We start from the raw sequence: 14,663 nt of genomic DNA on the forward strand, positions 1-14,663 counted from the left end.
TTTGCTCTTTAAATTCTAGTTTTTTAAAGTAGAAATTTGTATCACTAAATTGAAACCTTTCTCTTTTGATATAATCCTGTTATGCTATAAGTTTCCCTCTAAGCACTGCTTTAGCTGTACCCTACAACTTTTATAAGTTGAATTTTCATTTTCATTTAGTTCAAAATATTTTCTAGTTTCCCTTATAATCCATGAGTTGTTTACTTCCCAAATATTTAGGGGATTTTACAGGTATCTTTCTTTAAATGATTTATAGTTTAATTCTGTTATGATCAGAGAACATGCTTTGTATGATTTCAGTTCTTTTAAATTCATTTAGGTTTGTTTTATGGCCCAGAATAAGGTGTATCCTGGTGAATTTTCCACATGTACTTGAAAAGAATATACATTCTGTCAGTGGCTGAGTGTTCCAAAAATTAGTTAGGTCCAGTTGGAGTATAGTGTTATTTAGGTCTTCTATATCCCTACTTGTTTCTTTTCTACCAGTTATATCAGTTTCTGAAGGCAGAGTATTAAGTTTTCCAACTATAATTATGGATTTGTATTTATCCTTTCAATTCTATCAATTTTTCTTCTTGTATTTTGAAGGTTATTTGTTAGGTTTATTCATATTTAGAATTATTATGTATCTTTGTAAATTGACTCATCTTTAAATAATATTAATTCTTCATTTCTGATATTTCCTGTTCTAAAGTCTACTTTGATATTGTGGTAATTTTTGAAATTTGTCATAGCGGGCTTATTCTCTCTTCTTTGTGGTTATTTATTCATTCCTCCACCCTAGAAAAGGTCATATAACTTAAGGGAATCTCCAGCAGGGTACTGAAAGCAGAGCTGTTTACCAGGTGAACCATGACAAGGACAGGAGGGAGGTAGGATAGGCATTTCAACAAATGGACCAGTAGTCTGAGCCAAAACACAGTGGTGTGAAATAATATACCATGTTAGGGGAAATGTGATTGGTTGAAGAAGCAGAAATAAGGGTGAGAAAGGGCTTGGCAAGAGACAAGGTGCTTTGATCAAACTGGGTTCAGATTTGGTATACACTACTGAGGTCTGTAACAATGGGAAATAAAAGGTTTTAAGTCAAGGGATGTCATGACCAAATATCCATTTTGGGAAGATCACTCTGGAAGCAATGGACATGTTAAATTTGTAGAGATTTCAGCTAGGAAAACTCAGATGAATATTGCAATGTGGCATTTAGAGATCGTTAAAGTCTGAGCTAAGGCTCTACTACATCAGAGGTGGAGAAAATGACAGGTGTTAAAGTGACAGAAATATTAACTTAATGACTGTTAGGGGTTGACATGGAGGGAGGAGACTAGGGGTAAGTCCAGGGTTGCTGTTTTGTATAACAATAGGTACATGGTAATACTCACTGTGAAAGGTCCATCAAGGCCGTTTGTGGGGAAATACCGAAAATTCAGCGTAAAATTCTAGTATCTATACTAGGCTTGGGTTGGATATTGGATAACCAAGTCTGGATAGATGCTTAGTTTGAAGTTCAAGAGAAGAATCTGCGCATTGCTGTGGGGATGAACAAGGTCACTCAGATGGCGTGCAAAGTGAGGGACCCCAGAGAAGCTACTACCATAAGGAGTAGAGGGCAAGGGGAGGAAGGAAGAGTGGGTAGAGCAGTGTGAGAGACAGGACTTGAGAAGCAGGAAGAGGGCTTTTTTAAATTACCCTAAGAGTATTTGTGACTCTGCATCATAACTCCCTGTGTCCTTTCTGGACTTCGAGTTCTTCAGAGTCAAGGGCAATGGTGTAGTCATCCTTGTAGCTCCATTGGCACAATGCTTCACTCACAGACACTCAGTGAAGTTTTGGTAAGTGAATACAGAAGGTCCCACATTTTAGAGAACAATTTGATCATTCAAAACAAAATCAGTGCAAATGTCCTTAGAGGGTTGGTGATAAAGTGGTTATCAAATTGCCTCTGATTCATTCCAGAAATACATCATAGAAACTAGTCTTTAAGGAGTTGGTCTGTAGAAGAGCAAGAAGTACAGAGCTCCAAAATCACTGATGGGGGTATCACAGGGACCCCACTCACTAGCTATTTTACCTTGGGCTAATTCAGTTCTGAAGCCTAGTTTCCTCATCTGCTAAATGAAGGAAGGGGGAGGAAGACATCTACTTTGAAAACATGTAATTTGTATAAAGCATCCAGCATAATGCCTGATAATTATGATAGGGATCAACATCATCATCATCATCATCATCAAATACAACCCATACATTTCACAGATAAAAAGTATCAACATCCACCTATGACAACCATAGCAAAAATTGAATCAGGTCTCCACTGGGGAATCTACAATGCTTTATGTTAGAAAAATGGTGTGCCCATCTTTCTCTCATAGTAGATAGAGTGTGGGCTCCCTGAGAGCAGGAATCTTGTCATATGTATTTCCAGCAGCTATTTCTATAAAGGTTATAGAGTTGAAACATGAAATACAAAACCTTTAAATACTATTTAGGAGACATTCCAGTTTGGAGAACTTTAGTATTTTGGAAAACCAAATAAAAGCAGTTTAACTAGTTCCTACATGAGCATGAGTTTGCTCAATTCAGTGCCATTAGCTCTGACGGATTAAATGTCCAGAAAAAGCTCTCTGAATAGAGGCTCTTTTTGGCACATAAGATTTTTTTTTTCTTGCACATAAGATTTATAGTTCCACATGTATGTGTCCATAGATGAAATTGAAGGTATCTTGGCCAGGCCAGTCAGGCATCTCACTATAAAATAACTCAACAGTAATTCTTTGACTTCTAAAACTGCCTGCAAAAATTCTAGAAACTCAGCCCCAAATTTCTCCCTTTTGATTTCTTGAAGGTAAAACAGTAGGGGGTCATGAGGTACTCTCTTACACCAGGCCACATGGAAGGCCCCTGCCCTTTGTGACTCATGGCTACTCATCAGCTCTGTATTGTGAACTCTTGGCTTGGCCTGCAGTGCCTACAGGAGCCATCCTGCAAACCTCTCCAACTTTATCAGGAGCTGCCTTCCCCTTGCCCTCTGCACTTAGGCACAATGGTCTCCTCACTATTCCTGGAACATTCTAAACACATAGCCCCATAAGACATTCCCCCCCTGACCCTTGGGGCCTTTGTAATAAGTTTTCCCATTATCTTGAAAACTCTTTCAGTTAGTTGCTTCAGTCAAGTGGGGAAGAGATAGAGAAAGCAAATTAACCTGGAAAGAATGTTAGATTGTATATCATCTCTTCAGCCATACCCAACCACTCAGATAGCAATCAATCCTTCTTATGAGATACTAAAACAAACAAAAAAACAATCGTAATGAGGAATTTAACAAAACAACTCAAAATAGAAACTAATTTTTTTTAAAGTAAGGTTTTGTTTTGTTTTTATTTTTCTCCTGCATTTGGCAAAATACTCTTTAAGGCAGGAACATGGAGTCTCTTTGTGCTACAAAATTTTTTAAAAAAAGATTTTATTTATTTATTTTTGTGAGAAAGAGAGAGAGAAAGAGAGCACAAGTGAATGAGCTGGGGGGGGGGGGTGGGCGAGCAAGGGTAGAAGCAGACTCCCTGATGAGCAAAGAGCCCAGTGTGGGACTTGATTCCAGGACCCTGGGATCATGACCTGAAGTGGAGGCTGATGCTTAACTGACTAAGCCACCCAGGCGCTACAAATTGTTTAAAATGGGAAAGCCCATATTTAAATTGACTTCAAAAACTGGCATTCCAGCATCACATATTAAGTTAATGTTAATTGATTATAATTATCTGTACTTTAACCTGGATTAAAGGTCAAAAAATCCATAAGCAGGAAGAATTTATTTAATCAATTACATGTGTTTGATTTAAAATGTAGATACATATTAGTAATACCTACAGACCCAAGCACAGTGTTTAAACACATAGATACACAGTTTATGCTATGGCAGATTTAACCAGTCTGGGCTGCTTATAAATTGAATAAGCAAAGGTCTTCCCCAGTACAATACAGTATATTGTTAAGAGAACAGGCCTCATCAAAGGCATCCAGATTGGCAGAGAAGAAGTCAAACTCTCACTCTTTGCAGATGATATGATACTGTATGTGGAAAACCCAAAAGACTCCACCCCCAAACTGCTAGAACTCATACAGGAATTCAGTAAAGTAGCAGGATATAAAATCAATGCACAGAAATCAGTGGCATTCCTATACACCAACAACAAGACAGAAGAGAGACAAATCAAGGAGTTGATCCCATTTACAACTGCACCCAAAACCATAAGATACCTAAGGAATAAATTCAACCAAAGAGGCAAAGGATCTGTACTCAGAAAACTATAAAATACTCATGAAAGAAATTGAAGAAGACACAAAGAAATGGAAAAACGTTCCATTGCTCATGGATTGGAAGAACAAACATTGTGAAGACGTCAATGCTACCTAGAACAATCTACACATTCAATGCAATCCCCATCAAAATACCATCCACTTTTTCCAAAGAAATGGAACAAATAATCCTAAAATTTGTATGGAACCAGAAGAGACCCCGAATAGCCAGAGGAATATTGAAAAAGAAAAGCAAAGCTGGCGGCATCACAATTCCGGACTTCCAGCTCTATTACAAAGCTGTCATCATCAAGACAGTATGGTACTGGCACAAAAACAGACACAGAGATCAATGGAACAGAATCGAGAGCCCAGAAATGGACCCTCAACTCTATGGTCAACTTATCTTTGACAAAGCAGGAAAGAATGTCCAATGGAAAAAAGACAGTCTCTTCAACAAATGGTGTTGGGAAAATTGGACAGCCACATGCAAAAGAATGAAACTGGACCATTTCCTTACACCACACACAAAAATAGACTCCAAATGGTTGAAAGACCTAAACATGAGACAGGAGTCCATCAAAATCCTAAAGGAGAACACAGGTAGCAACCTCTTCGACCTCAGCCACAGCAACTTCTTCCTAGAAACATCGCCAAAGGCAAGGGAAGCAAGGGCAAAAATGAACTATTGGGATTTCATCAAGATAAAAAGCTTTTGCACAGCAAAAGAAACAGTCCACAAAACCAAAAGACAACCGACAGAATGGGAGAAAATATTTGCAAATGACATATCAGATAAAGGGCTAGTATCCAAAATCTATAAAGAACTTATCAAACTCAACACCCAAAGAACAAATAATCCAATCAGGAAATGGGCAGAAGACATGAACAGACATTTTTCCAAAGAAGACATCCAAATGGCCAACAGACACATGAAAAAGTGCTCAACATCGCTCGGCATCAGGGAAATCCAAATCAAAACCTCAATGAGATACCACCTCACACCAGTCTGAATGGCTAAAATTAACAAGTCAGGAAACGACAGATGTTGGCGGGGATGCGGAGAAAGGGCAACCCTCCTACACTGTTGGTGGGAATGCAAGCTGGTGCAACCACTCTAGAAAACAGTATGGAGGTTCCTCAAACAGTTGAAAATAGAGTTACCATATGATCCAGCAATTGCACTACTAGGTATTTACCACAAAGATACAAATGTAGGGATCCAAAGGGGTACGTGCACCCCGATGTTTATAGCAGCAATGTCCACAATAGCCAAACTGTGGAAAGAGCCAAGATGTCCATCGACAGATGAATGGATAAAGAAGAGGTGGTATATATACACAATGGAATATTATGCAGCCATCAAAAGGAATGAAATCTTGCCATTTGCAACGACGTGGATGGAACTGGAGGGTGTTATGCTGAGTGAAATAAGTCAATCAGAGAAAGACATGTATCATATGACCTCACTGATACGAGGAATTCTTAATCTCAGGAAACAAACTGAGTGTTGCTGGAGTGGTGGGGGGTGGGAGGGATGGGGTGGCGGGGTGATAGACATTGGGTAGGTATGTGCTATGGTGAGCGTTGTGAATAGTGCAAGACTGTTGAATCACAGATCTGTACTTCTGAAACAAATAATGCAACATATGTTAAAAAAAAGAAAAAGAAGAAGATAGCAGGAGGGGAAGGATGAAGGGGAGTAAGTCGGAGGGGGAGATGAACCATGAAAGACGATGGACTCTGAAAAACAAACTGAGGGTTCTAGAGGGGAGGGGGGTGGGGGGATGGGTTAGCCTGGTGATGGGTATTAAAGAGGGCACATTCTGTGTGGAGCACTGGGTGTTATGCACAAACAATGACTCATGGAACACTACATCAAAAACTAATGATGTAATGTATGGTGATTAACATAACAATAAAAACATTTTAAAAAATTAAAAAAAAAACAGAACAGGGCTCAGAATCAGAAAAGCAAATGCCTAAGCCCACCATTTCCTAGCATGTTACAGTAGATATGAAAGCCACAGCTTCCTTCTCTATACTAGCAGTCTGAAAGTTCTTGCCTCACAAAGTTGTTAGAAAAATTATATGAGATAATATATGAACAATGCTTAGCACAGTGCCTGGGATACAGTACGTACAAAATATTACTATTAATATTGTTAAAAGTTTAAAAAGGAAGTTGATAACCACCATTTGTATGAAGTTTAATGTATCTCAGTGATTAAAAGATGAAAAAAATTAATATGAGTTATTATTTGTATTCATATAATTCATATATTTTTTAAATGATCACAAGAGAAAAGAGCCATGACAAATAATTCAAGTGTGTTTACTTGAATTATTCCCAAAAGTAATATTTTATTCTAATGTGGCTTATGCCTTGATTGCCTCTTTTAGAAAGAAGAAACATTTTGTTAAACTTTATTCTCCTTAAAATAAACAAAAAAACTCCAACATGCAAATAGAATTGAAAATAAACTTCCAGTTTAGAGATGGTGAATTAATCATATGCATGACTACCTTTCCTTCTCAAAACCATTAAAATAAAGCAAATGAATTATTTAAGGATATAAAGCAACCAGACAAAGAAAATAGGGAAGACAGAAACCACAAAACTCTAGAAGCTAGAAAACTGATGGGCCAGAGTTACCTGATATAGCAGGCACCAAAATGCTACTGGTAAATGATTGGTAGAGAAAGCAACATACACTATAGAACCTCTAAAAAATGATAAATTAGTGGCCACTTATACTTCTAGAAGTGGGGACAAAGGGAATTAAACTTAAGGTAGTTGAAAGTATGTTTTAAAATCATTTAGACAAAATGAGATACCACTTCATATACACTAGAGTGGTGTAATAAAAAAGTCAGATAATGACAAGTGTTGTCTGGGATGTGGAGAATTGGAGCACTCATACATTGTTGGTGGTAATATAAATGGTTGAGCTACTTTGAAAAACATACCAACAGTTCCTCAAAAGGTTAAAAAAAGAGTTACCAGCAATTCCCCTCCTAGCTATATACCCAGGAGAAATAAAAACATGTCCATTGAGAAACTTGTACACAATTGTTCATAGAAGCATTATTTATAAGAGCCAAAAAGTAGAAACAACCCAAAACCATTAACTGACAAGTGAATAAATAAAATATGGTATATCCACATGATGAGCTATTATTTGGCAAAAAAAAAAAAAAGAAGTGAATGATTTATATGAAATGTCCCAACTAGGCAAATCCATAGACACATAAAGCAGATTAGTGTTGTTTAGGGCTAGGGTTGGGGGCAGTGGAGGATGCGAGGAATGGTGGGCCAGGTGACTGCTAGGGACTCAGGGCTTCCTTGCGAGGTGATGAGAATGTTCTAAAATCAATGTGGTGTGAGTTGCACAACTCTGTGAATAGTTGAATTATGTACTTTAAAGAGTGAATTGTATGGTTTGTGGACTGTATCTCAATAAAACTATTCCAATAAAAATGCAACAGTTAGACCCTCAAGGCATATTCTTGTACTGCACACAGTGGAGCAACCATAGTTTTTCTACACATAAAAGACTGGAGCAGGGGGTGGGGAGTCCTTTTCTCTGAAGGAGGTATAAAAGAGAGGTTCTTTAGACCATACAGTTATAGGCAGTAGAAATAGGCTAAAGTTCTGAACTGAATTTAAACCTTGGGCTTTCTCCCCACTTTTGCTTGCAGAAAACTGGCAAAAGGATCAGCAGATCCATTAGTTTTGCTACAGAGAAGCTCATACTCAACGTACTGACCTCATGCTCAGAGCTTCCAGTTAGCTGCTTGGTCCCCTGTTCTTTTTTTTTTTTTTTTAAAGATTTTATTTATTTATTTGACAGAGAGAGACATAGCGAGAGCAGGAACACAAGCAGGGGGAGTGGGAGAGGGAGAAGCAGGCTTCCCGCGGAGCAGGGAGCCCGATGTGGGGCTCGATGTGGGGCTCGATCCCAGGATCCTGGGATCATGACCTGAGATGAAGGCAGCCGCTTAACGACTGAGCCACCCAGGCGCCCCATTGTTCCCCTGTTCTTAAACAAACAGCCAAGACAGCCAGGTATCTGAGGAAAGCCTGGTTTTACCAGAGGCCTACAAAAACAGCCAGAAGAAAAGCAACTTGGAGAAAACAGAGATTACTAAGGAAGAAGACATGTCAAAATTTTAAAAGGACAAGGGGCACCTGGGTGGCTCAGTCGTTGGGAGTCTGCCTTCGGCTCAGGTCATGATCCTGGGGTCATGGGATCGAGCCCCACATCGGGCTCCCTGCTCGGCCGGGAGCCTGCTTCTCCCTCTCTCTCTCCCCCTGCTTGTGTTCCCTCTCTTGCTGTCTCTCTCTTTCTCTCTGTCAAATAAATAAATAAAAATCTTAAAAAAATTTTTTTAAAGGACGAATATTAATTATAGAAATATAGAAGATATTGTATCATGAAGCAAGAATAGGATGCTATTTAAAAAATATCCAGATATATGCATACGATGGAATACTATTTGGTGATAAAAAACACTTAAATGCATATTTCTGAATTTTAAAAACCAGCATTAAGAGGCTAGATATTGTATGATTCCTATAACATTCTGGAAAAGGCAAACTATAGAGTCAAAAGATCAATGGTTTCCAGGAGTTTGGAGGTAGTATTGATTGGATGGAACACAGTGGATTTTTAGAAGCAGTGAAAGTATTCTGTATGATACTGTAATGGTAGACATATGACATTGTGCATTTGTCAGACGCATGGAACTTTACCGCACAAAGAGTGAACCTTAATGCATTCAAATTTTAAAAAATTATTTAGAAGGCCAAAGAGTGTAGTACAGAATGTAACAAAACAAGAGTCTATCTATATTACAAATGTATGAAACAACCCTCCAAGGGTGAGGAAAAAGAAGGAATCGCCCCCCCCTTTTTTTTTTTAATCCCAGTATTCTAAACACTTGATCATGGAATTCTGTTAATGTTAGCAGAGTTAGAAAATTACGCCTGGGTGGCTCAGTTGTTCGATCTACTGCCTTCCGCTCGGGTCATGATCCTGGAGTCCCGGGATCGAGTCCCGCATCGAGCTCCCTGCTCGGCGGGGAGTCTGCTTCTCCCTCTGACCCTACCCCCTCTCATGCTCTCTCTCTCTCATTCTCTCTCTCTCAAATAAATAAAAATCTTAAAAAAAAAAAGAAAATTTTTCAAGTGACATCTCCAAGTAGATACTGAAATACTCTAATAAAGATGACAGGTCTAGTTATAATGTTTCTTGTGACAAAGAAAGAAACCTGCTTTCTCAAAAGGGTATCATTTATTTTTGAGAATTAATTTTTTTTTAATTTCCAGAAAACACCTGTTTACAAAAGAAGGAGAAACAGACATTTATGCCATAACACAGGCCAGGCCCTTTCATTAATCTTATCTTATTTAATCTTCTACAACCTTGACAGATAAGAATTTTCATTTCCATTTTATAAACACTACATAAAGTCCCAGATCATAGAGTATGTGGTAAATTTTTGATGAGCATTTAAAGAAAATAAAAGAATAATTTAAGCAGGTCATGCATGTAAAACAGTATATTACATTTTGCTAAGGGTGGAAATGCATAATAAGCCTAAGTACTATTTAATTAGAAAGTTCAATTACTGTTCAACTTTTACTGAAATTTTCAGAAGGATGTTTCTGAAATGGATGCTTCAGTTAGAGAATATGAGTTGAGTTGGGCTTTGAAGCGTGGCTAGAATACAGGTAAACGGGGGGCGCCTGGGTGGCTCAGTCGTTAAGCGTCTGCCTTCGGCTCAGGTCATGATCCCAGGGTCCTGGGATCGAGTCCCACGTCGGGCTCCCTGCTCAGCGGGAAGCCTGCTTCTCTCTCTCCTACTCGCCCTGCTTGTGTTCCCTCTCTCACTGTGTCTCTCTCTGTCAAAAAAAAAAAAAAAAAAAAGTGTTAGAATACAGGTAAACGGGCGGCAGGAGCAGGACAGCTCAGACGGAGGCAGCTGGAGGCAGTCATTCAGGCCGGAAAGAACATGGTTGTGTAGTCAAGTGGACTGAAGTACTTCCTGGGAGCCTCCAACTGTAATATTTTTCACTGCAATGTATACAAATTCTGCGGTCTACATCCACTAATTTCATGGCTCTCTTATAGCTAATATTTAATTTTCTTTAGTATGATATGGAAATATGGAAACATCAGATAAATCATTAAGCCAAAGAATGTAAGAGCAAGGAGACTTTGATGCAGATGAGTTGTTAAAATTTTCCAGGACAGCATACATGGTAAGTGGCAGAGTTGGGGTATGAACAGACATGTCTGGTTTTCGAGTCTGTAAGCTTTCTACCTAATTAGTTTGATTCCTCATTTACAAACAAGGAACTTAAGTCTGGAAAAGTTATATTACATAGTATTTATTAAAGAGTAAATTCAGCAGGGTTTTCCTCTTGTTATTTCTCTAAAAATGCATATAGAATAACAGAATACAAAATATAAATAGAACATAGTTAAGAGGCTCAGTCATGTAGAAAAGAAATCCATAGCAGAAGAGAGGCTAGGGAGAAAGATGACTGTCTGGTTTGTGTTGAATTTGAGTTGCTGCTAGATAAGCTTTGGATTTTCAGGGCATTCTCCGAATTATGGGAAGAGCCACTTGGAGTTTCAGCAGATCTTGTACAAGTGTTTGTATTTATGTATGCTTATTCTAATTCCAAAAGTTTCTTTTTTTCCTCCAGTTATGCAACCAAGTTGTGAATCACCTCTTTGACAGGTAGGTATTAGGTGTGTGCATTTCTTTGGCTTGATAGTTTAAACTGCCCTCTAATCATTACTCTCTTTGAAGATTCAGACTTAAAAGAAGAGATACAGTACTTAGTCACTCCCACACTGGGAGATATGCCTGGTCTGTACCTTCACCCCCTTCTCTTCAGTTCTTGAAAGCCTGATAAACACCAGGCCTAGAGTTTGTCCAAACCTACAGCTGATGAAGAAAAACAATTCCAATGTTACTGTAAAAGAGTGTTATATATCCTGCTTCTTTTCCTAGGAATTGAGGAAGAATATCTCTTTTTGGAATATATTACCCACTTAATTTAGATTAAAGTTATATTTTTAAAAAATAATAAAATTGAGCATTTCATCTTTTAAAAAGATGACAAATTTCTGTTAAAAATATACATACATACATATATTTTCCAGAATGCTTTCATCTGAAGCACAATAATTGTGATGCAAGGAGCAAGAAAATGAAACATTAAGGAAACATTCTCATCACCTAAGTTTCTCGATATTTTCTTGTTTACTCAAACATATTTGTAGAAGGGTTTGATGTATTCTTGAAGTAATGTAAAATCTTATATCATCTTTGTTTCAAATGTCATCTTCATATTGTCTTTTTCACTTGGCCATGAATTAATCAAGCTCTTTTCCTGTTGGTCTGCCTGAGAAAGGTCTTAAAAGTGTTTTTTTTTTTTTTTTTTACCATTTTGAAGTTTCCTTCTAGCCAATTTTCATCTATCATATTTTTAAAGTAAATGTGCAAATTAAGTATGCCAACCTTTCTTATTATACATCTACCATGTACAAAACTCATATTTCCTAACAGAAATTACTAATGGAGAAACATTTAGAATGCATACTAGCCTCTATTAGTATTCTATTAATAGGAATGGCCTGATAACTTTGTTTTATGAAGATTTTTTTTCATTCCAATTTGTAAATCATGTATTTTATGCTGCTCCCTACAAAGATGCACTGTAAACTTAGTGAACTGAGCAATTAACTCTGCTAAGACTTCACTTGCACTTGCTGAAGGACTTGATAACATGTCTGTACTTTTCTTTCACAAGGCAGCCTTTGTTCTTGTAACTCTCTCCCCTTTCTCCACTCCTTACTACAGAAAATTGATGAAAAATGTTTAAGTGGTAAAAATCAGTATGCTGCACACCACAAAACATGTAGCCAAAATAAGAAGCCAATTGCCAGGATGCTCAGACATCCTGTTTTAGAACAGCACACTTATGGAGGGGAAAGTCACCTATTGATGAAAGTAAACTTGGAAAGATTTCTATTTCAGTATCCTTTTTTTTTTCTTTTTAAAGTCCCCTGCCTCCTGCCCCCATCTCCTACTCAACTCCACTTCCCAATTACAGTAATTAAAAAGGAGGACATATCCCAGTGGAATGCATCTTTGTTTTAAACTTCCTTACCAGAAGTGTATTGTTCTTTTTTTTTTTTAAAGGTTTCACATTTATTACTACATAACCGTTCCGTAGAAGTGGCATTTTTGGTAAAAGTGACATAAGATGTTTTTACATTTCTTGCTTCTAGTGGGAAAGATTTATCAATACCTATTAAAATGTAAAATGCACATTTCCTTCAACCTGCCATTCCTACTCCTGGGAATCTAGCCCCAAAAATAAACACGTCAGTAGATAAAGGCATATAAGGATGTTTAATGTAGTGCTCGCTTCGGCAGCACACATACTGAAAAAAGGATGTTTACTGTAGCATAATTTGTAGTGCCAAAAAATGAAAAAAAATGAATGCTCAATAACGGGAGAGATGCTAGATAATGTTATGTCTAAATTATGGATTATTGCGCTGCTATTGAAGTATGAATTCCTGTTATACGCAAACGAACTGAAGGTATTTCCTCTGGGTGTTACTGGGTGACACATTTGAGAATATGGTCCCACTTTTTAAGTTAATGAGCAAAATAACCCTGTATTTTCATATGTATATAAATATATTATGAATAGGTCTGCATAGAATTATATAAATCAAGAGAAAAAAAATGGATGGATACGTATTAGGCTGTTAACATGGGCTACCATGAAAATGGGGTACAAAAGGGGCTGAAGTGGGGAAAGAGAGGAGATGATATTTTAAAAAATAGTCATTACTAAAGATGTATGTGTTCATATTTATGTATTATCTAAAATTTTATACATATATTTATTAATAAAGAAATGAATATTTAATAAATAAAAGGCTTGGGCAATAATACTTGAAATCTGCACAAATCTGTAATAATTCATCAATGGAAACCAGAACTAAAGCTAGGAAGGAAATCACCTGAGGCAATTTGTTCTCATAATGAAAAAGTATTCCTTAGTACATTATAACCATATTGTAATCTTAAAATGCCATTAAAATTTAAAATCTCTCTATTTCCATTACAGATTATCTGGGAATGTATAATAACTTCCATTTGATGATATTAACTGCTACCATTTATTGAACACTTTGGTGGCAGGCACTGTGCAGATGCTTTACCTAATTAGTTAACTTCGTACATATGCTATGAGGGAGACACTATATTCCTTACTTTGTGGTTGCTAGAACTGAGAATTAGAGAAGGCAGATAGTCCAGGGTTACCCAGCCAGCAAGTGGCAGGCAGGATTAAAACTCATATTTGTCTGACTCCAGGAACCATTCTCTTAAGTATTCTATATTAGTTCCCCATTGTTCTGAAACCAGATTTCCTCTGTATTGTAACCCTTTCTTCTCTTGAAAAGGGCTTCTTTGATATGTAGTGTAGCTAGAAAGAAAAGACCATCAAGAAAAATTCTATGATGAGTGCTGCTTATCTAGTTTTGTTGACTATCCAACATTTTTTTTTTTGACCATCCAACACTAAGCATAAGTTTCTCAATACAGGATTTTATGGCAATGATAAAAATAATCACTAATTTATTTAAAAATATCTGTTGAGTACCTACCAGGTACCTACATACCAAGCATTATTCCAGGCATTATTGAGAATGAATGGGTCCACATTCTATTATATACCGATACATACTAAAAACAACACAGGATTATATAGTAAGGTCGTTTCATTTTTGTTAACAAAAACAAGTGCCTACTAACATTGCTCAAGGCACTGCTGGATACTATAGTAAAAAAGACCAAGTCTCTTCTGTTATGGAGCTCAATTTCTAGGCTAGAGGGTGGAGGCAACATTAATCGAACACTTAAGAACATACCAGGAAGAGTTAGAAATATAAGTGCAAAAAAGAGAAAGTAAATAGAGGGGGACAGGGCTAGATTGGGTGGTCAGAAGATCCCCAAGACCATGATCCCCAACATCATGAAAAACTGACTTGCAAAGTATTTAGCAGTGAGAAGTCACTGGAGATTTTAAGCTGGGGAGGATTATGATCTAATTTGCGTTTTTAAAATACCACTTTGATTAAAGTGAAAGATAAGGTATATATAAAACAAAAATTATTAGGATCCAAAACAGTAATAGGAAACAGATATAAACAGGTAATTCATAGAAGAAAAATTGATGTCCAATAGGTATAACAAAAGATACTTAACCTCACTAGTCATCATGGAAATTCCATTAACACAACAATTAAAAAAAATTCAAGTTTAAA

This window comes from Zalophus californianus, chromosome 13, assembly GCF_009762305.2.
Source record: "Zalophus californianus isolate mZalCal1 chromosome 13, mZalCal1.pri.v2, whole genome shotgun sequence".
Taxonomy (NCBI): Eukaryota; Metazoa; Chordata; class Mammalia; order Carnivora; family Otariidae; genus Zalophus; species Zalophus californianus.